Source organism: Gracilinanus agilis, chromosome 3 (genome assembly GCF_016433145.1).
Source record: "Gracilinanus agilis isolate LMUSP501 chromosome 3, AgileGrace, whole genome shotgun sequence".
In the NCBI taxonomy this organism is placed as follows: domain Eukaryota; kingdom Metazoa; phylum Chordata; class Mammalia; order Didelphimorphia; family Didelphidae; genus Gracilinanus; species Gracilinanus agilis.
In genome coordinates this window covers 671,906,178-671,928,951 of record NC_058132.1, presented here as the reverse complement: position 1 = coordinate 671,928,951, position 22,774 = coordinate 671,906,178, and the positions used below count along the sequence as shown (strand labels likewise).

Below are 22,774 nucleotides of genomic sequence, written 5' to 3'. Positions count from 1 at the left end.
GGAAGGAGAGGAGAGGAGGAAGAAAGGAGGGAAGGAAGGAGGGAGACAGGAAGGAAGGGAAGGAAGGAGGAAAGACTAGGCACTGGGGAAACAAAGACATTCTCCCAGGTTAATAATTTGTACATATTTGTAATATAATGGAAAATTTCTGGTGATAAATTTATGTACATGAAATAGCCTCTAACCTCAAAGATCCAGTCTAGTCTCCTCATCCCTCTCTGTCTGTACTTTTCTGATTATGAATCAAAAAAGTCAACAAGAATTCAGAGAGCATGGCCCAGCAGAACAGGCAGCTCCTCTGGAAATCACATCTATTTTTGTAGTGGCAATCTCTGAAGCCCAAGACACTTCAAAAACCCATGCTGTGACTGCCCAGCATTTCCTACAAAAGAGACAAGTCTAAACCTTCCGTCCAGTCTGATGGTAACGCCCATGCCTTACGTGGCAAGGAGCCCAGACAGGATGTAAGGGTTTAAGAGGAGGAGAAAGCACAGGCCGGCCGGCTTGCCGGCTCTCCTGGAAAGCAAGACAGATGGAAGAAGAGTAAGAGAAGAAAGAGAAGTCAATGGTGTACAGTTCTGAGGCCACTGTCAAGGTATACACCTTAAGTTTCACCCAAATACTCACCTCCTGGAAAAATCAAGACCTGAGAGCCTTTGGGGACAGGGAGGGAACCTCTGACTTCAATGGTACCAAGAACTCCTGGGTGAGGAACCTCCCTCTCCCCACATAGGAGAGGCCCTTCTCTGTAATTCGGTTCAGCCTTAGAGACTTGTCTAGAGCAGAGACTCCAAACATCCACAATGCCCTAGCATTGGTAAACCAGGCTAAAATGTAACTGGGGGGATATTTTAACAAGATGAATAAAAATATAATCAACACAAACAATATTAACATATAGAGTTTGGTCTTTGGGGCTGTCAATCTGCTAGAGCATGCTTCCTCAACTACGACCATTTCATTACACAATTAGATCCCATTCCACAATATAATAAGCACTAAGTGCCAGGCGTAGAATCAGAAAAGTCTCACCTTCCTGGTTCAAATCTGTCCTCAGACACTTACCAGCCCTGACAAAGTCACTTTACCCTGTTTGCCTTAGTTTCCTCATCTATAAAATGAGCTGGAGAAGAAAAATAATAAACACCTTTACAGTATCCTTGCCAAGAAAACCCAAATGAGGTCACAAAGAGTCAGACACAACTGAAATGACTGGACAACAAGGGTCTCTAAGTGCTAAGGATACAAAAACCCAAACCAAAACAATACCAACAAATCTAGGAGCTGTTCTCTAGGAGATGACATTTCATGAGTTCCATTAAAATTGCTATGTGGTTACAGTCTAGAGGAGATGGGCTTAGGAACCTGGTCTCGAATCCTAGAACTAAAACACTGACTAATCCTGATGCCATTTTAGAGTAAAAATGAGACCTTAAAGGCCATCCACCAATGAGGAAAGTGGAGCCCCAAGAGACGTGAAGTTCAGATCCAAAACTCAAACCTAATTCTTCTCCCTCAATTCACTGCACTTGCCCTATCATCTTTTTTTTTTAAAACCTTACCTTCCATCTTAGAATTAACACCATGTATCAGTTCTAAGACAAAAGAGTGGAAAGGATTAGGCAACAGGGGTTAAGTGACTTGCCCAACGCCCCACAGTTAGGAAGTGTCTAAGGCCAAAATTTGAAACCAAGAACCCTCAACTCCAGGTCTGGCTTTCTATCCACTAAGCCACCTTTCTGGCCCCCATTTCCATATCATCTTTAGGGATAGAATGGAAGGGACCCTCATCTAAACTTTTCATTTAACAGGTGAGAAAAGTGCACTTCCTTATTCATCCGCTGAACAAATTATTTCTATATCAGGCTCTATATAAGGCACTGGGAATATTAGAAGACAAAAAAAGAGGGTACACACAATAGATGAAAACAGGGAGCTTGTAGGTAAGTACAATAAAATGTGACCCCAAATGTCATAAGAGTATAACTGGGGATGAGATATGGCATTTCAGATACTCCCTTGACAAAGGTAGGGATGCCAAGAAAAGAATAGGAGGAAAGCATGGGGGACAGTCTATGAAAAGGCCTGGAGGTTGAAAATGGAATATCATACCCAAGGAATGGAAGAAATACAGTTTGGCTGGATTGGGAGCGTGAGAAAGGAAATGCTGTGCAGTGATTCCAGCAAAGTTAGAACTCAAACCCAGGTCCCTTAACTATGAACTCAGAAATCTTTCCATTATTTTTTCTCCTTGGAATAAAATTTCTGTCCTAGAGCACTCAATCACCAAACACAACAGAAGTCTGATTTTGGAAAGGAAAATCTTTCATCTTCAAGAACTGTGCTCTGAAAGCCTACCTGTGGATGGCAAGCAGTAGAACCCATGTGACATCCAATTTTATAAGAATTATTTTTGATTCTTATCTCCCTGTATCCCACCATATAAAATTCTTCATCGAGTTTTATAAAAGTGAATCATTCTAGTCCTTGTCAACTCAAGATCATTTCCTGGGTCTATAGCATTTTCTTCGAAAACATAAAGCTTCAGTAATATTTCCTCTCATTTCCCCAGGTTACTCAATAACCATGGCAGTTATGACAGCAAGCTTCTCAGGCAATCCTTACACCCAGGCCTCAATCTGAACCTCATGACCACAATGGCCTCAACAGTTCAACTCTGATAAGTCCAAAGTGCCCCAAGAAAAAAAATGATCTTTGTTTTCAAGAGCCTGTTAGCCTGACACTATTATCACTTAAAACAAACAAACAAACAAACAAACAAACAAATTCCTGTGTCTTGAGGGGGGAAAGAGAATAGAGAGGAGGGAAGGAGTCCATTCTCCAGGAAAAGGTCATCAGATAAGTCTAACTTCCCAGTTTTGCAGAGAATATGTAGAGGACTATCAATGCTAAATAACTTGCCCAAGGTCATAGAGTGCTGAACCCACAATCTGACTCCCAGAACCAGGGCACTGTTCACTATTTATTTATTTTTTAACCCTTACCTTCTGCCTTAGTATCAATCCTAAGATGGAAGAGTGGCAAGAGCTATCTAAATTCACACTAACTTTCTATCACAATTTATTTTCCAAGTTTAGCCTAACTCTCTGAATTCAAATCCTGCATCAGATACTATTTGTATAACCCTGGGAAAGTCAAGCAACACAATGGATAATGCACCAGGCCTGGAGTCAAGAAGACAGTTCAAATCTGGCTTCAAGACACTTACTAGAAGTATTGCCTTGGGCAAGTCACTTAACCGTGTCTGCCTCAGTGTGCCTCATCTGTAAAATGAGCTGGAGAAGAAAATGGCACAAACAACTCCAATATATTTGCCAAGAAAACTGCAAATGGGGTCATGAAGAACCTGTTTGCCTCAATTTCCTCATCTATAAAGTGAGCCAGAGAAAGAAAAGGCAAATGGCTCTAGCATCTCTGCGGAGAAAATCCCAAAAAGAGGACCCAAAGAGTTGGACTCAACTGAAAAATAACAAGTAAGCAAGTTATTTAATTTCCCTCAGGCTCACTTTCCCTATCTGTTAAAAAAAAAAAAGTGGGGGGGAGGGAGTAATAGCACCTACCGGCCAGGGTTGTAGTGAAGACCAAGTGAGATAAATATAGGTACATCTTAAAGGGCTTGGAAGAGGTTTAGCTCTTATTATTTTAATGATGTGAATAAATAATGCCTGTTGTCCAAAGGAATATGCAGCTAGAAGGACAAACTGCGGGGCTCATTCATTGGTAAACATATCTTAGAGAGAGAGACTGCAAATGAATATGGAACGCAGCCCAGTCTCGAACTGGACTGGGTGAGGGCTGGAATGCCTTTGGGAAACTGTCAAGTTCTTGGAATGACCCCCAAGCTTCTCCCTACATCAAATGCACTAGCATTGTGCTATGGAATGAGATAGTGCACACAAAGCTTTTTCTGAACCATAAAGCTTTATGCAAATGCTGGCTACCGTGGATATTGTTTTGTTATTGTTATTATTGTTGTTTTTATTCCACAATTGAGTCAAAAAATATTGCCATCTCTGAAGTGAAGATGAGGGTCTTCCAAAGGGCAAAGGAGACGCGCCACAGTGGACTTGAGTGGGAAGCAGCAAACCACCAACACGGAAGGAAACAAGGTCAGCAGCTCGAAATACATCATCGACCATTGGGTCAAATTCAGAACCAAAAACAAAGATGGGCTCGTTGAGTTGAAAAGAGTCAAGAATAACTTGTAGACAGCCCAGGGAGGGAAGGCAAGGGAAACTGAGGAAGAGTCTCCACCGAGGGACTGAGCACCCAGGAACAAATTTATGGGTAGCAATGGAGGAGAGTCTTAGGGGATTGCCACGGATGGCCAATTTGCTCGCTGCCTCTTAGAGAAGGTGCCCTCACTAATGACACCCCAAACCCATTGCCATTTCAGAGTATTTTCTCAACCCATGGAGATGAAGAATACAACTCTTCATATATATAAGTATATAAGCATAACTGTTATTCTTAAGGGGACATCCCAAATTTTTTTTTGACATTAGGAAGGAGTCTTCATATAGAAAATGATATGAGCTGAGCTTTGAAAGATACTAACCCCAGCTGTGTGACCCTGGGCAAGTCACTTAACCCCCCCTGCCTAGTCCTTAACCACTCTTCTGCCTTGGAACTGAACTGATACTTAGTACTGATGCTAAGGCAGAAGGCAAGTGTTTAAAAGAAAAGATACTAGCAATGCCCCGGGACCCTCCTCCCACCCCCTCAAAAAAAAAATTCCCAGACACTGTGTATCATATACTATGTATCGTATGGACTTAGATGTCTACACGTTGCCTCCCCGGTGAAAATGGGAGCTCCTGCAGGGCAGGGATTGCTTCTGCCTTTTCTTTGTATCCACGGCATCCAGAGAAGCTTGTGTGAATCTGGGGATGCCTCCCTTATTCGATGCTGCAAGCACAATTCACCGACGCTTTAGCGCCCACTATGTGCCAGGTGCCGGGGAGAAAAACACACACAAAAGAACCGACCTGCCCTTCTTCAAGGAGGGGGCACCGGGGCACGCTAAAAGAAGCCTCCCTGATGACTCTGTATTTAAAATTGTGCATTCATTTCATACTGACATATATATAAATTACCTCCCTCCACTAGAATGGAGGAGACTCCTTGCACAGGGCACAAAAGGTTTCTGACTGGGCACAATACCTGGCACATAGCAGGACTTTAAGAAGTGCTTGTGGACTGCCTGGATCTAGAGTCCAAGGTCTGGCCTGGAATCCCTGCTCTTCCTCGCTGGACAAGTCTTTTCTCCTCTGTAAAGTTAGCTCTATTCATCAGTTTACCGCTCAGTCTTTTTCAATAATGTCCAACTCTCCGTGGCCCCATTTGGGGTTTTCTTGGCAAAGATACTGGTGTGATTTATCATTCTTTTCTCTAGCACACTCCACATATGAGGAAACTGCAGCAAACAGGGGTCAGTGACTCGTCCAAGATCATCCAGCTAGTAAGTGACAATGGATAGATCTGAGTCTTCCTGATGCCAAGCCCTGTGCGCTAAACCCCGAACTACCTCGCTGGCCCACTGGACCAGAATTTACTGAAGGATTTACCTGGGACTTCTGATTTAGCACCTCTATTTTAGACTCTATTGATATCAAAATACAAATACTTGTATTTCAAGAGCTGACCTTCCTTGGCAACCCTTTGTATTTTATTTTTAGCACTAAAAAATACCGTTCTGAGAAGGGGTCCCGAGGCTCCCTGACATTGACTTCCAAAGGGGTGCAGGACACCAGAAAGAGGAAGAACCTCAGCTCCTTGAGGACTTCCTCAAACTTTTTCTTCTTCAGAAACATCTGGTTAATAAACACATATTGAGTGATTAATAATAAATCACTGTTAAGGGGCAACCCAGCGGCTCAATGGATGGATGGCCAGATCCAGAGAAGAGAGGTCCTGGGTTCAAATTTGGTCTCAGACACTTCCTGTGTGATCCTGGGCAAATCACTTAAGCTCCATTGCTCTTCCTGCTCTTCAGCCCTGGCATTACGACACAGTATTAATTCCAAGACAGAAAGTCAGGGTTTAAAAATAATAACCACAAGAATAATAACGAGTAATAGCACATACGTGATCATGAGGAGGCTCCAGGATGCTACAAAAGTCCCTCCCCACTCTGCAAAGAAAATCCCAAAGCGGAGGGAGAAGGAAGCAGGACCACAAACCAGCCTAGCCTGATTCTATCGCTGTAATCGACTCTGCGCCTTGAGAGCAGAAATCCTTTCTGAGCGCCCATCTGGAGCTGATCCCGGCTCGGGGCCAGAACGCAGCGATTCCTTTTCCCAGTAAATGACAACTTACCCACTGCCACGTTGCTTACACACAGCCCCGGGAGCACCTCATCTCCTACCCAGGCCTCCCGGGACTTTGACAGATGCTGGAGAAACAGAAAGTGCTTCCAAATTCCAGAAAAGAAACGTTTTCAATATTCCAAGCTGAGCTCTGATCTTGTCCCTCGTGAACCCCAGCCGAGGATAGCCACACGGGGGGAGGCGGGGCATGTTTTATGGGGTGCGATCTTGTTTCACAGGCAGAGACAAACTACCTGAGCTTCAAAGATCCCCCGGTTTGTAAAAGCCAGCCGCAGCCGTCAGCCCCCTACGAGTACGAAGGTGGGGAGGGGACTGAAGGGTCACATTTCAGATCTCCAAAAGAGACACCCGGGAGCCCTGCTGTAATTTCCTGGGGTCAGCAACCCACTGGGACTGCCTGGGCCCCCCCATAAATCACTGAACTTGAGCTTGGAAGCAAAGGGTTTAGCTAAACTCTGCCTCTCCCACACCAACCTAAAAAATGTCTCATTTTCAAAGGGAGGCCAGGCCTCCGTCGCTTGTCAAAGTGATGACAAAGTTACAGATGGCACCAGGGGGACAAAAGAGGGGACACGAGGTGAAGAATCTCAAATGCCCACAGGAGAGAGAAGAAAGAAAACTAGCTGTGGAGAGGAGCTGAAATCTCAACCCTGAAAAGTGTTGGGGGGAAAAAAAAATCACCTCTAACAATGACTACTACCTTTGGTTCCCTGGGAAAAATTCACTCCACCTCCGGGAGCCTCAGTTTCCTCATCTGCAAAATGAGGAGGCTGGACCGTAAGGGCCTCCAAAGTCCCTTCCAGCTTCAGATCGATGGCTCTTGAATTAGTTCAAAAGCAATTGTTTCTAAGATGCCTCTGACAAAAATAGGAATAAACCTAGAAAATCCACCAATCACTAAACTATAGCCACCCGCACATCCAGTCAAGGAGAGAAGTCAGCCGGGAGATGATCATTTCCCCTAGGCTGGCTATCCAATGGAAGAACACAACTAGCAACTCCTAGAGGTCCTTCCTTCCTTCCTTCCCAAGTTTGCTGTCAGAGTCGGAAGCTGTAAAGGCATCTCTTGAGCCAGGGTGAGGATGGGACACCAGGCAGAGGAGTGCGGGAGACAGAACACCCATCTTGGAGACAGAAGCCCTGAGTTCGAGATGTGTGAGTTTGGTCAAGTCGATGGGCTTCAAGCTGAAAGTCCAATGTGACTTTCAGATGGAGAAATTTACATCTGGAACTAAAAACCTTGGATTTGATCTTTCATTGGCCAAGCAGGAGAGATTTTTATGGTTTTAGTACACAACATATACTGGAATTTCTTACCAATGACCAAGAGTGTAAAATTCCACTTTGGGCCAATGGACTGCCAGTGCTGCCATCATTATGAAAGTCATTATGTTCCCATTTTATGGGAATAGTTTGCAGAGAAGCAGGTTTTTGATCGGGGGTGCGAGGCTACTTGGGTGCCTCCGTGGCTGTTTCTTAGGACTCCCCGAGTATCTGAAATCACTCCAGATGGTCCCCTCCCAGCTGGGGAGGGGAGGAGATGAGGGATGGGATCAGGGCAAAGTCCACCCCAAGGAAGGAGAGTCAGCCGCCTCTCAAGCTGCAACTTTGCACTGTCCAAGAAATGAGAAGAGGGAAAAGATGTCAAGGATGAGAAAGTCCATTTTGAAGTCATCTTCCTTCAAGAATTGCCACAGGAACAAGAGGGGTGAAGGGAAATAGCTGTAAAGGGCCAGAACTAACGAAGAGAAGGGAAAGGGTTTGGGCTGGGGGTGGGGGGGATCGGTTTTGTTCTCCTTTTCCCTGTAAAGGCGGCCTTCCTGGAAGGGGTCCCACTCCATCCTAGGCTTCATAAGTAGCACCCATCCCCTTGGTTTGGGAGGCAGGGGGGGTCCCTTCTGTTTTTCTGTCTCTGACAACATCTTATCATGCCTGAGGGTCGGCCCTCCTCGGAAGGCTCCTTTTCTAAGTGCTTCTTTCTGAGAGCTGCCCAAGGGGGCGGAGGGAGGGTCCTGCTCAGCCCTCCTCCACACTAAGCCAAGCACGAGGGTACGTGAAGCACTAACGAAGCTTAAGAAAAAGAAGATGATGCAGGGCCGGAGACGAGACCCCAAAAGCGGGGGAGGGAGGGAGGAAGGCGCCCTGCCAGCCCCAGGAAAGAAAAGAATAAATTCCCAAACAGCTGGCAAACCTGGGGGCTGACCACTGCCCTCCAGCAGCCTCGGGGCGAGTCCTTTAGGGCACATCCAAATAAAGGGGAGTCTGGGCTACAGCGCCCCAAGCAGCCCCGCGGCCAGGGAGGCGGGCCGGGCACGTGACCACCCCGAGGACGGAGGCGGCGAATAGGAGAATCATCTTCTACCAAGTGACTCACGCAGCTCAGAGCCATTCTGGAAAAGAGATCAGAGCCGGTCCTTTCGGTTCCATGGCCCGCACGGTCCCCCGCCGCCCCCCCTCGGCCAGGATTGTGTAACTTGTACAAACAGAACTATTTCCTGTCCACGGAACAAAGCCCTTTAATGAACTGGAGGCCGTGGCTGAGACCCTTTAGGGGAAGAGAAGCGGCGCCTGGGGGGGGGAAGAAAGGAGAAAATAGAGCCTCCAGCCCAAGGGCAGCCGATCCGGGACCTCCGGACACGAGAGAAGCCGGCCTCACCGTGGGGCCCAGGCCCAGGCCCAGGCCCAGGCCCAGGCGCGCCATTTCTGGTGACCAAAGCCCCTCCTTGCCACGGGGGAGACGCGACCCTGCTGGGGCTCCCGGGAACAAGCGCGCCCCAAACCCCAGGCGAGCCCGGCCCCCCGCCGCGGCCCGCCAACGGGGCCCCTCGGCTGTGAAAGAGCCCCGCAGAGGGGACGGCCTCGGAGGGGAGGGAGCCGGGCCAGGAAAACCCGGGTACAGGGACGCGGCGACTCGCCTGTGTACACGGAGGAGGCGCAGGGAAAAAAGAAACGATGCCTTAGGGCTCTGTTTGTCCCCCAAGAGGAAGCAGAAGTGCTCCCCTGAGGACTGCGTGCGTGCACATGTGCTCGTGTGTCACGCGCAAACACACATGTGCACGTGCATGCATGTTGTGTGCGTCCTCTGGGAGAACCCGTGTGATTCTGTGTTCATAACAAACGTGTTGTTGTGGAGCATATGTGCACATGCATGTCATGTGTGCCTCTCCTAAGACTTGTGTGCATGCACACATGTTCAGGTGTTTATAAATAGCGTGTACATATTGTGACATGCACCAGCACTGTGTGCATACGTGTCATATGCACCTCCCCTAAAACACTGGACGCATGTTCGTGTTAATAAACAGGTGTCTAATGTGATAAAGAATGTGCACATGTATGTGTGTTGTATTGCATCCCTGAAAGCATGTATTCCTGTTTCTATAAATGTGTGTATTGTCATGTGCAAATACATGCATATGCGTGCATACATGCTGTGTGCCTCCCCTAAGACTGTGCTCACACAGGTTCACATTTATAAGCATGTGTCTGTCTGTAATACGTGTGTGGATGTCATGTGTGCAGCTGTACCTTGCAAACATGCAGGTGTGCATCTATAAATAAGGTGCCTATAATATATACATTTACATGCGTGGCATGTGTGTAGTACAGTATATGGTTCTATGTGCATACTATAATGTATGTTTCCATATACATGCACGGTATGGATGCACACATAGTACACACGTGAACATATCTGCACATTGCAGAGTCATTCGGTGGTGTCTGACTCCTCCTAACCAGTAAAGATACTGGCACGATTTGCCATTTCCTTCTTCGATGCGTTTTACAGAGAAGGAAACTGAGGCAAGCAGGGTTCACTGACTTGCCCGGGGATCACAGAGCCGATAAGTACCTGAGGCTAGATTTGAACTCGGGTCTTTCTGACTCCAGGCCATGCCGTTTATTACACATTACTATATAGGCTATTTACACGTATGTATGAACGATCTCATGATATACATTTGTGTGCATAGACGACAAAATACATGCCGATCTGGACTGCATGTGTGTCCATGTACCACACAGAGTACATGCGTGTGCATGTCTGTAGAACACGTCGGGCTTGGTGGCGTTTCTCGTGCTCCCCTTTTCCTCTCTTCTTTTGTTCACCTGGGCGGGTGGAGGGGACACGGGTGGAGCAGACACGGGGGAAACCCAGCACACATGGGCGCGTCACTCATTCCAGTGCCTGGAACAGCTGAGAGGAGAAAACCCAAGTGGGGGCTCTGAGGGGCTCCTCCCAGGTCGCAGCCCCTCCCCCCCCCCAAAAGGCGAAAAGGAAATCACAGCAAACCACACAGAACAGTTCCTGCCCCGGAGATCAAGAGAAAAATCCCTCCAAGTCCCCGAGATGGGATGTGACCAAGAGCGAAGGGTCAAGGATGGAGATTTAAGATGGCATCGACCCAGATAACGCCGACGCCTCCGCCTTCTGCTCCAGAAGCTTCCGTGGCTCCCTGGTCCTTCTGGAATAAAATGTGGACCCTCAACTTGGTATTTAGAACCATTAGCCATCCGGTTCTCCATCCAGAGCCGCCCAGCTGCCTTAACAGGGACTTGTTAACCTCTCTCTAAGGTTTCTGAAGACGACCCCTCCGGAGCTGGGGTTCTTCCCCTTTCGGGTGTTCTGGCTCTTTTTTGACGTTTTCAAACTCTCCAGGGACAACAGCCGGGTGCGATCTCACGTCTAAGGCTTCTGCCTCTGAGAGCCCAAGACGGCCCAGGAAGGAAAGGCGGCTGGTCCAAGGGACCCCGGCCAAGGCAACCCTCTAAAATGATCACCGCTTGACTGACTGATGGATAAACTATGGATGAGGGTGGCCTGCGCCGACGGACAGTTTTTTCCAAAAATAAAAATGTACTCACAGACCCCAAAGGACCTCCAGCAGCATCCACCCCGCAGGCCCAGACACAGCTCTAAGAAGGCGCCCTTTTCCCTCATGAGCTTCCCCAAACGGGCCATCCCTCTGCAGTAGAGGCCCAGCCCCGTCTAGCCTGCAGACTAGAGAGTGGAACTCCAGGGATTTCACCCTGAAAGCCCAGCCGTCCTTCCACTGCCAGCCCCCTTGGGCCGAGGCGGAATCCTAATTCTCCCGCAGAGAACCGGGCTATTACTGACGGAATCCTCCCCGCTCCCCTTCACAAACTCGAGGTCCTCTCTCAGGGATCCCCCCTTTCTGGGGGAGCTCAGCAAGCAGGCACCTCCTCATACACATAAATAAATAAAACGATTCCAGCCCACCCTGAGACATGAGAGCACCCCATCGGGGAAGGGGAGCCTGCAGCGAGCAATGCGGCCTGGCAGAGAACGAGGAGGACTCTGAGACCAAGGACGGCCCTCGTGGAACATCTCCACGTCCTGGGGAGGGAGGAGGCCGCCGGCCCGCCGGGCTTCTCCAAGGTTCTGAGCTACCTGGAGATGGGCGAGAGGGAGACAGTGGACGTGGGGCCGGCAGAGAGAGCGCCTGACCCTCGGCCAGTGGCGATCACTCCATCTCCCCACCCAGCCGGGTAAAGAAGGTAGCGTGAGGCGGGCGGCTGGGCGGCTCGGTGGATGGAGAGCCGGGCCTGAAGCCTGCCATCCCAGCACTTCTGAAGATCCCGCTAGCGAGGCCAGTCTGCCCTCTGATGACCAGACACAGCTGCAGGACATGGTGGCTTGGAGCCAGGAAGCCCTGAATTCAAATCCAGCCTCAGCCCCTTCCTTGGTGACCCTGGGCAAGTCACTCGCCATGGCCTGCCTCTGTTTCCCCCTCAGTAAAATGGAGGTCATAACAGATACCTTCCAGGGATGTCATGATTATCAAGTGAGCTGGCGTCATTAGAGCGCCTGGCGCGTCGCCGGCTCACATAAGGCGTGTTTCCTCCCTCCCCTACGGATGGCGATCGGGCAGCTCATTGCTTGGATCCTTCTTCCCGGTCTTGCTAGGACCCGGCCGCCGGCTCTCCTTTGGTTACCTTTTCTAGGACTCCGAGGCTTTCTCTCGGGCGACAGAGAGCTCAGAGACTGCATTAGAAGCACCAGCACCGGGCTGGGCAGGGGCTGGGTCCGTCCCAAGCGAAAGTAGCTTCCTTCAAGCTGCTCCCGAAGGAAGGCGAGAAATGAAAAGGCAGCAGCCCACCGTCGATGCTAACCCGGCGGCTCTGCAGCGGCTAAGACTAGGCGGAGGCCTGCCGGGTGAAGCGATGGCGCACGTGCCAGCGCCGGAAAGAGGCTCCGAATCAGGGAATGTCGGATCTTCCCACGCTCACAGGTAGGACTGGAAGGGATCTGGCCGAGAGGCCCCTGCATCTGGAGGGGACTTGGGAAGGCCAACCCTCCCTCAGACAGAAGAGGAAACTAAGGTCCACAGGCCAAGGAACCTGCCCAGAGATTTTGGATTTTGCCTGTTAATTTTTGCATTTTGGGGAGGGAAAAGGCCAACACCAGCCACATACACAGCCCACTAGTGAGTTCCACTTGGAATCTCCCACTGAGGAAGGGCCTGGACCAGCCAAGCTTTCTCCGCTCTCCAGACCTGGCTGCCATGCTTCTGCTGCCTTCTTCCTCCTCTTCTATGACCATTCATTCGCTCACTGGTGAGTTCCACTTGGAATCTCCCACTGAGGAAGGGCCTAGTCCAGCTGAGTTACATTCTCTGGATTTTGCCACCTTGCCATCACGCCCTCAATCCCACTTCAGCTCCCCTTTAAATTCTGTCTTTCCCCATCATGTCATTGTCAGCTTCTTGAGGGAAAAGACTGCCTTCCCTTTGCTTTTATTTGTACCTTCAACATTTATTTAGCACAGTGCCTCATACGATGTAAGAACTTAAATGCAGGTCTACTTACTGACTATTAAGTGGCAGAGACAGGATTTGAACCCAGGTCCTCAGATTATTTATCCAGGACTGTCTACAGTGCCTGGCACAAAGTAGGTGCCTAATAAATGTTTATTGATTGGTCTCAGGTAAACAGACTTATCCTAGGGGGCGTCACAAAGTTATTACCAAAACAAGGACTAGAACCCAAGTTCCTTGACATTCAGTCTGCTATCCTCACTCCTGGGTCACAGGGCCTGGAAGGTAACATGGCTACTAAGATTATTCAATAATACCTTGGGGGGGGGGGAGGAGTAAAAAGGGGAAGGCGAGGGTGATATGTTCAAAGATGGCCCAAATAACATGGAGTAACAGATTGGCTGAGAGTCTCCAAATCCAAATAGCCTGGCCAGGCTTGCACAATGAGCCAAATCCAAAAGAAGACACTTAAGAGCTAAATGTAAGTCCTACAATTGCATTTTTTAAAAAATCAAATGTAAAATGAATGACTGATTATATCAAATTAAAAAGGTTTTGTATAAACAAAACCAATGCAACCAAAATTAGAAGGAAAGCAACAAACTGGGAGAACATTTTAATAACAAAACTCTCTGAAAAAAGTTGAATTTCCCAAATATATAAGGAACTAAGTGAAATCCATTAAAAAATCAAGCCATTCCCCAACTGACAAACAGTCAAGGAACATGAATAGGTAGTTTTTTCACAAGATGAAATCAAAACTATCAATAAGCACATGTAATATCATTTTGCACACACATGAAAAAGCATTCTAAATACCTCCTGATTAGAGAAATGTGAATCAAAACAACTCTGAGGTACCACTTCACACCTAGCAGACTGGCCAATATGTATGACAGTAAAGTAAAATAATAAATGTTGGAGGGGATGTGGCAAAATTGGGACACTAATGCATTGATAGTGGAGTTGTGAACTGATCCAGCCTTTCTGGAGAGCAATTTAGAATTATGCCCAAAGGGCTTTAAATGAATGCCTGCCCTTTGACCCAGCCATACCACTGCTGGGTTTGTACCCCAAAGAGATCATAAGGAAAAAGACTTGTACAAAAATATTTGTAGCCGCACTCTCTGTGGTGGCAAAAAGTTGGAAAATGAGGGGGTGTCCCTCCATTGGGGAATGGCTGAACAAATCGAGGTATCTAATGGTGATGGGATATTATTGTGCTTAAAGGAATGATGAACTGGAGGAATTCCATGTGAACTGGAAGGACGTCCAGGAAGTGATGCAGAGTGAAAGGAGCAGAGCCAGGAGAACATTGTATGTACACAGAGACTGATATATTATGGCACAAGTAATGAACTTCTCTACTAGCAACAATGCAAGGATCCAGGACAATTTAGAGGGATTTAGGAGAGAGAATGCTATCCACATCCAGAGAAAAAACTGTGGAACCAGAAATGTGTTAGAAAAATAGGTGATCAATCCCGTGGTTCGATGGGGGTATGACTGGGGTTTTGATGTTAAAAGATCGCTCTACTGCAAAAATGAATAACACGGAAATTGGTTTTGAACAATGATACGTGTATATCCCAGTGGAACTGCTTTCCAGCTTTGGGAGGGGATGGGGGAGATCATGAGTCATATAATCATGGAAAAATATTCTAAATTTAAAAAATAAAAATAATAAAACAATCAACATCCTAAGTCCTATCACCAAGGCTGGTTATTTGATCCATCCATCCATTCTTAGAGATTGATATACTCACACATGTAACCTCCCATATACCATAAATATATATGTGGATCCTCTTCCCCCTCTCCCCAGCCAAGCGAAAGCTGACCAAAAATACTGCAGCTCAATAGAGTTGGAAAACCTATGACAGATTCAGTAGAGTCCGGCATGTCCTACCCCAAGTGCTCAGTGATGAACCCAACCCCAACGGGCCAGGCCAAGGTTGGTCTCCAAACCCCTCTGAGCTGAAAACGGAACCTTTCCCAATCCCGGTTCATTCTGTTTTCCTACCAAAGCTTCAAATCCCCACCTCCTGGGCTCCATTAATTAGTGTCTGGAGCCCTGGGGGGGGGGGGGGGGGACACTAATCTCAAGAATCGGAAAGTCAGAGGGATTCCAGGAGATTCTGGGACCAACTGGGCAAACACCATTCCCCAGGAAGAACAACATAAAACGAATTCAGAAAAGCTTGAAGAAAGAAGAGGTGGTCGATGTGCAAAGATGCTGTCCTGAGGCTGGCCTAGGGACTTGCTGTCCTTTAAGGGAGGCTGTTTTTTACTGTTGCTAAAATTCTCAGCATCCACAACTACTCATCACGGGATCTCTGGAGTTTTTCTTTGGGGGAAGCCTCCTTTTTTTACAAGTCCAGCTCCCCCCTCCTGGTTCTGTCCTGGGGGGCAGGCAGAGAAAGTCTAATCCCTTCCCCAGTGCAGCCTTTCAAATCGCTTTTCCTTTTCAAACATCCTTATTTGTAAAATGAAGGAACTGAACTCCAGGGCTTTAAGGTTTGCAAAGCCTTTAACGAATCTGATCCTCACAGCAAATCTAGGAGAGAGACGCCAAGAGCATCCCCACTTTAAAGGACTGAGGATGATCAGTATAGCAGGTCATAGGGAAGGGCTCAACCGCCAGAGACGCTGGCTGGTACTCTCAACACAGAAAAGAACGTTAGCCCAAGAGCTTTTAACCTGAGGGCAACAAACTTTAAAAAAGGGGGATAACTATTTCAATCTAATAGATTTCTTTTATAACACTTTCATTGTTTAGTCATTTTTAAGGCATGCCCAACACTCTGTGACCCCATTTAGGAGGGTCATCTCGGCACAGACATTGGAATGGTCTCTATTTCCTTCATCATCTCATTTTACAGAGGAGGAAACTGAGGCAACCAGCATTAAGATACTAGAGAGCTTTGCCATTTCCTTCTCCAGCTCATTTTACAGAGGGGGAAATTGAGGCAACCAGGGTTAAACAACTTGCCCAAGGTCCCATATTAAGATACTGGAGAGGTTTGCCATTTCCTTCTCCAGCTCATTTTACAGTTGAGGAAACTGAGGCAACCAGGGTTAAGTGACTTGCTCAGGGTCTCACAGCTACTAAATGTCTGAGGCTGGATTTGAATTCAGATCTCATCCTTTTATTGTTCCCTGGATCTCCCGTTCAGCCCTGGCAGTAATGCTGAGGGAATAGACTAGGCAGCTACCATTCACGGGAAATGTCTAGCACATCAATTAGCAAAAAAAGCAATGGCAGCAAAGACCAACCAGGGGAATTTGAGCTACTTAATGACTCCATGAATCGATTATTATTTATTAAGCACCTAGTACAGGGCGGGCACCATGCTAAGTACTGGGGATAGAAAAAGAGGCAAGAGACAGCCCCTGCCCTCAGGAAGCTTACAGCAATGAAGGTGCAGCCCGGTGAATTGATTCCTAAATTTTTCATAGGTCGGCCTCCCACAAAGCAGAATCCAGGCTCTCGTACTGATATGGAGCCAGGCAGAGAAGGAGAAGAGGGTGATAATGGAATACCCACTGTGTACCAGGCACGGTACTGGGCGCTTTTTACAAATATTATCCCGTTTTACCCTCGTGCCCATTTTACAGATGTGGTCAGTGTTCGATAGCTAGCTGCTAGGTGTCCAAACCCAGAACCCAAGTCTTCCAGGCTCCAGCCCAGGAGCTCTACTTGTCTATGGAGCTCCCTAGCTGTCTTTTCATGATACAGAACCAAGCAGAAATCACCAAGGGATCAAATTCCCCAAACAGGGCTCTGAACCTAAATCATCTCCCTTCCACCCTTCCTTATCTCTGAAATAAGATTAATGGGGAGACTAGTGGTCCAGGAGATTGAGGGAGATAAAGGATGCTAATAGGTTTAGCATTATGTAACAGTCAGTTATTATTATATAATAAGATAAGAAGCAGCAGCCCTAGACACAGGCTTAAAGCTTAAGGAACCAAGGGAGAGAGACTCACAGAAAGAACTGGGATCATTCTACTTCACCCTCAGAGACGGAGCGGGGAAGAGCCAAGGCTTGAGTTCCGGTCCAGACCCCCCAAAAGTCTGGGCAACTTCCATAACCTCGGAGGGTCCCAGGCAGTTCTCAATAATGCTCTTAAGCCATAAAGCCAGGGCTGGTCTGCCTGGGCAGATGCTAAACTCACTTTTTAAACCCTTATTTTCTGTCTTAGTAACATTTCTAACAAGTAGAGGGGAAAGAGCTCGGCGACTGGGGTTGACTTGCCCAGGGTCACACATCTAGAAGTCTCTGAGGCCAAATTTGAACCCAGGACTTCCCATCTTCACATCTGGCGCCCCATCCACTGAACGACGTAGAAGCCTCCTCATTTTTTTCTTTAAAAGACACACATTATAGAAATCCAGCTCCAAACTCTTCTCCCGCCTATGCCTTAAAAGGTTGGGCAAACTCTGGTTCTCTTCGGGGAAATCCTGCAGGGAAACCTGGGTGTCAGACTCATCCTGGTCTCCTTTTTCTTTCCAGCGGGCCAAGCAGCTGATGTTTTTCAAAGTCCGAGCCTTGGGAGTTTGCTGGGAAGTTCTCTAGTTCTGTATTAATCACCCCAAACTAACAGATGGCTCACAGAGTATTTCCCCCCAAAACAATCTTCTGAGGAGGGCTGTATTTTAGGGGCAGGATTTGGAGGTATTTGGGGGGAGGTGGTAAGAGAAATTAATCTTCAGAGACCAAATGCCAATAAAGATGACCTCCTCCTAAGGTGCCTCAAGCTGCCCGAGCCCATCTCTCACCACCTTGGGACCCCCGGAGGTCAGTTACACACATCAGTCCACCGTCAGCCTCTCCCCAACAGAAGCGGCTATTTCAGCCCTAACTGATAGAGGCTCAACGACGGTTAGCTGTAATCAAGATCAAGTCCTCTGAGTTTCCGGGCATGGAAGAGTCTGTGCAATGAATCTGGTGCAGGTCCAGATGGCAGCTCTGTGCCCTGCTCCCCCCCCACCCTTGTCACTCACACCCAGAACCCACATTTCTTCTTGCCCGCTGAGGGTCCAAGAAAACTTAATAAGGGCGAGGACTGCTAGATGGCTCAGTGGATAGAGAGCCAGGCCTAGAGATGGGAGGTCCTGAGCTCAAATCTCGCCTCAGACACTTCGGGCAAGTCGCTTGACCCCCACTGCCCAGCCCTTATTGCTCTTCTTTCTGCCTTGGAACAGATACTTAGAATCGACTCTAAGATGGTACGTAAGGGCTTAAAAAAATAAAACTTAAATTAATTTCCTATCTACCAAGAAAATGATGGGATGGCCATCCTGGAGCCTTGGCCTCGGGGCAGAGGTGGCCAAGGTGGCCAGGTGCTTTCAGGACTACCCAGCCTAGCCTGATAGTTTGTATTTCGGGCTCTTTCTCACCCAATTCTTGCCTCGGGCAGCAAGAAGATTCCAGAACACACTGGTTTTTTCCATCCAACCAGAATAAAACCAAAGGATTTATGGTCCTCGGTTTCCTCATCTGTAACAAAAGAAGATTGGCCAAGACGGCTTTCTCTGGTCCCTTCTAGCTCTAAATCTAAAATATCTTTTAAAAACCTACTTTCTGAGACCATTCAAGTCAATGAACACCCGAGATTACCCTGTACCAGTGACAGTGCTAAGAACCATGAGGGCCACACAAAAAACAAAAACAAAAACAAGCCCAAAAAAGTACACTTGTCCTTGAGGCTCACATTCTAATGGGGAGAAAAACGTGTAAATAACTGTGTCCAGGTAAAATATTTAGAGCACAAATTGGAGGTGATCTTAAAGAGAAGGCCTTAGCATGGAGGGGGGTTCAGAAGATGGGACTATGAGGAGAGAAGACAGTAGAATCAAAGATCTTCAAAGTCAGAAGGATCTCAGTGGTCACTGAAGTCCAACTCATCTTCATCTTCCCTTTAACAACTCTCCTCCTCCTCCTCCTCCTCTTCCTCCTCCTCCTTCTTCTCTTCCTCCTCCTCCTCTCTCTCTCTCTTCCTTTCTTTCTTTGCCTCTCTCTCTTCCTCTCTTTCTCTCTGTCTCTCCCTCCTTCCCTTTCTCTCTCTTTCTCTCTCCCTCTGAATATGTCTGCCTCAGTCTCTCTCCTCTTCCCTTTCCTCTCCACCCTCTCAGGCAGCTCCTTATCCAGTTGTGTGACTTAATTAGTTAAGTGTTTTCTTGATTGGATAAACTCCCCACTTCCTACTTCCATCCTTACCCCCCCTCCCAAGGGCCTCAGTTCCCCAATCTCCTCCCAGGGCTAAATCCCCAAATCCTATGAGCTGTCTCAGCTGTTGGTTCTTAAGAACCCCAGCTCTCCTCCCCAGGCCTTTGGCACAGCCTGAAGAACCCCAGGACCCCAGGACTGGGTGCTGCCCTCAGTAAATAGCTACTGACGTAAATCCAAGATGAGCTGGGAGGATTTGAGATCACCTCAAACAGAAAATTAATGGGAGGAGCCGCTGTAGCAATCCTAACACCATCTGCATTGAGAGACGCTTCCACATACATTATTTAATGTGGACTTACGAATTAACTCTCAAGGCAGCCTCATGATGATTGTAGGTGTGTTGCTCTGCCCATTTTACAGACCAGGGACAAAGAGATCATGACTCACTCAAGGGATCCCTGGCAAAGGCAGGTCTAAAATCTTACTGCCTACTCTCTTCTCCCCTCTTTGACAAAGATTTTGCAGGAAGATCCTCGGGTCATATATTCAGGCTGGGGGAGCATCTAGTCTGATCTTTCACTTTAAAGAGATGGACCAGAGGGGGCAGCTGGGTAGCTCAGTGGATTGAGAGTCAGGCCTAGAGACGGGAGGTCCTGGGTTCAAGTCCAGTCTCACACACTTCCCAGCTGTGTGACCCTGGGCAAGTCATTTGACCCCCATTGCCTACCCTTACCACTCTTCCACCAAGGAGCCAATACACAGAGTAAAAAAAAATAAATTAAAAAAAAAAAAAGAAATAAAATAGAGCTGGAGAATGGTAGCCAGGGAGGTTAAGTAAGTCATTGCCCAGCCAATAAATGACACAGATTTTAATTGAGGTCCAAATGGAACTATGCTCAATTCAAGCAGTGGCCCCCACCCATATTTCAGTGAAAGAATCTAGCTAAGAACCTTTAACTAAAAGAGTCTTTAGGGATTGCCTAGTCCAAGGGTTCTTCTTTTTTTTTTTTTCCCTTCTAAGTATTTTTTTTTCTAAGTATTGATTCTCAAGCAGGAGAGTGGTCAGGGCTGGGAATGGGGGTTAAGTTGACCTGTCCAGGGTCACACATCCAGACCAAGGGTTTGTCATCTAGGGTTCATGATCTCATTTTTTAAAAATATGTTGATAACTGTATTTCAGTATATTTGGTCTCCCACGTAATACTGTATGTTTTATTTTAGGTATTTAACAACATTCCTCTGAGGAGCCCACCAGACTTCACCAGCCTATCACAGGGGTCCTACAATAGATAGAGTTAAAAACTCCCAAACTAGTCCAAGCTCCTCATCTCGGAAAGAAGTCATCAGCAGGGGCCCAGAGTTAAGGAGATGACCAAAAATTTTGACTGAAAAAAGAAATCATTCCTTATATCATGAGGGCCCAGCTCGGTGCCTGGCACATAGAAACTTGACTTGACATGTGCCAATTAAGTGAGTGGACCCTGGGTTCACCACTTCCGGCGTACCTAGGACCCTAAAATGTGAAAACACTCAGGAGAGTCAGAGTTGGCTTAAATGCAATTTGCATAGATGAACTGTCGATGAAATAAGTTATAAATAAATTCTATTGTTTCTATTAATAATATTTATATAATTATATTTAAAATATATTAATTAGCTGTAAAAATTATCGATTAAATAAGTTCCAAGTAAAATAGCAACTTATTAAAAAAGAGAGAGACATATTCTTTTAAATTAACAAAAAAAATCCCAACTCCATATATGTTGTTTACACCCCAACATTACATATTCTACTCATTCTCCTTGGCTCTGTACTCCAGGGCCAAACATAATATCTTGTACGTTAGAGATACTTATTGATTTTTATTATTTATTATTTTATTATTAAATTGCTACTGTGTGACCTTGGGCAAGTCTACTTCTCTGAACCACAGTTTTCTCATATAGAAAATAAAAGAGCTCTGTTCCCTGCTAGAACTACCATTTTGTGATCCAATCTGAGAAGAAATTTCTTTCTTTTTTTGTTTTATTTTTATATTTTTAAACCCTTAACTTCTGTGTATTAGTTCCTTAGTGGAAGAGTGGTAAGGGTAGACAATGGGGGTCAAGTGACTTGCCCAGGGTCACACAGCTGGGAAGTGTCTGAGGCCAGACTTGAACCTAGGACCTCCCATCTCTAGGCCTGGCTCTCAATCCACTGAGCTACCCAGCTGCCCCAAGAAATTTCTTTTAAAAAAAAAAAAAATCTAAAATCTTTACCTTCTGTCTTAGAGTCAATACTGTGTATTGGTTCTAAGGCAGGAGAGTGGCAAGGGCTAGGCAACAGGGGTTAAGGGACTTGCCCAGGGTCACCCAGGCAGGAAGTATCTCAGGCTAGATTTGAACTTAGGCTCTCCTGTCTCCAGACCTGGTTCTCCATCCAGCCAGCCACCCGGCTACCGCTGAGAAGAAATCTCTAGAAAACCTTTTTTTGATCGCTTTCTCTCTATCCCAAGATTCTCTCCCTGAAACAGGCATTCAATTAAAAAGATGGAAATTATTTCCGTGATCTGTTTAAGTCAGGCTTTTTTTTTTTCTTCCTCTTAATTGCTAATCTGCCAAAGAAGAACATTTAACAGCCAGCTCGAAAATGCCCCACCAGTGAACTCAAGTGATGACTCAGTGGAAACTGACATTTAGAAACTCCGTCATCCTCGATGAAATAGTTGAGCGCCAGCCTTGCTCACTCCCCTTTGTTGGGGCGACAGGCTGCCCCCTCCATCCCTGCCCCCCCAGAAGACTGACCCCCCAAATCCAGGAGGCTCCATAACACACGGAATGAAGAGACAATTTAAAAAAAAAAAAAGGAAAAAGACCTGAATGTCGCAGCTCCCCTGTTGGGTTGAAGCATCTCCGTCTGGGTGGAAACAAAGTCCAAACTGCCCTGGACTCGCTCAGGACAATCAGAAAGTGAAACATTAGAAATAGGAAGTGACACTATTTCCTCAACTGAAAACTCTGAACAGACATTAGCCAGCCTGCTGCAGAAAGCTGTGGAAAATGGAATTTAAAAAAATAAATAAATAAAGCTGACAAATGGAAGCAAGATTTGGGTAAGTCGGGAGTCATTTGGGAGGGAGAATTCTTAAGCAAAATCGAGAATTAGAGATCATAAAAAGAGAATTATGGTGATCAATCAACGAGATTTAAGCCCTGAAGACAAAAACAGTTCCTCCAGGAGCTTACTTTTCTCCTCCCCTTATTTTTTTAAACCCTTTCTTTCTCTCTTACTAACTTTAAGCCAGAAGAGTGGCAAGGGCTAATCGAACAGGGTAAAGTGACTTGTCCAGGGTCACATAGCTAAGATTTAAGCCCTTAAAGGCAAGAATTGTTTCTTCCTCAATGAACTCGCTTTTTCCCCTTATTTTTAAAAAAACCCTTATTTTCTGGCTTAGTAACAACTCTTAAGTCAGAAGGGCAAGGATTAGGC

The 22,774-nt window shown here is 46.7% G+C and overlaps 1 protein-coding gene across 1 annotated transcript in view; it reads right to left on the bottom strand.

The window, feature by feature from the left end:
• The window catches only part of FNDC3B (fibronectin type III domain containing 3B), a 355,299-nt gene extending 333,075 nt beyond the window's left edge, over positions 1-22,224 (bottom strand). The window contains exon 1 of the mRNA XM_044669554.1: positions 22,161-22,224. The gene's annotated coding sequence lies outside the window, so the exon portion shown is untranslated. The remainder of the gene's footprint in view (positions 1-22,160) is intronic.
• Between the last annotated feature and the right edge of the window lie 550 nt (positions 22,225-22,774).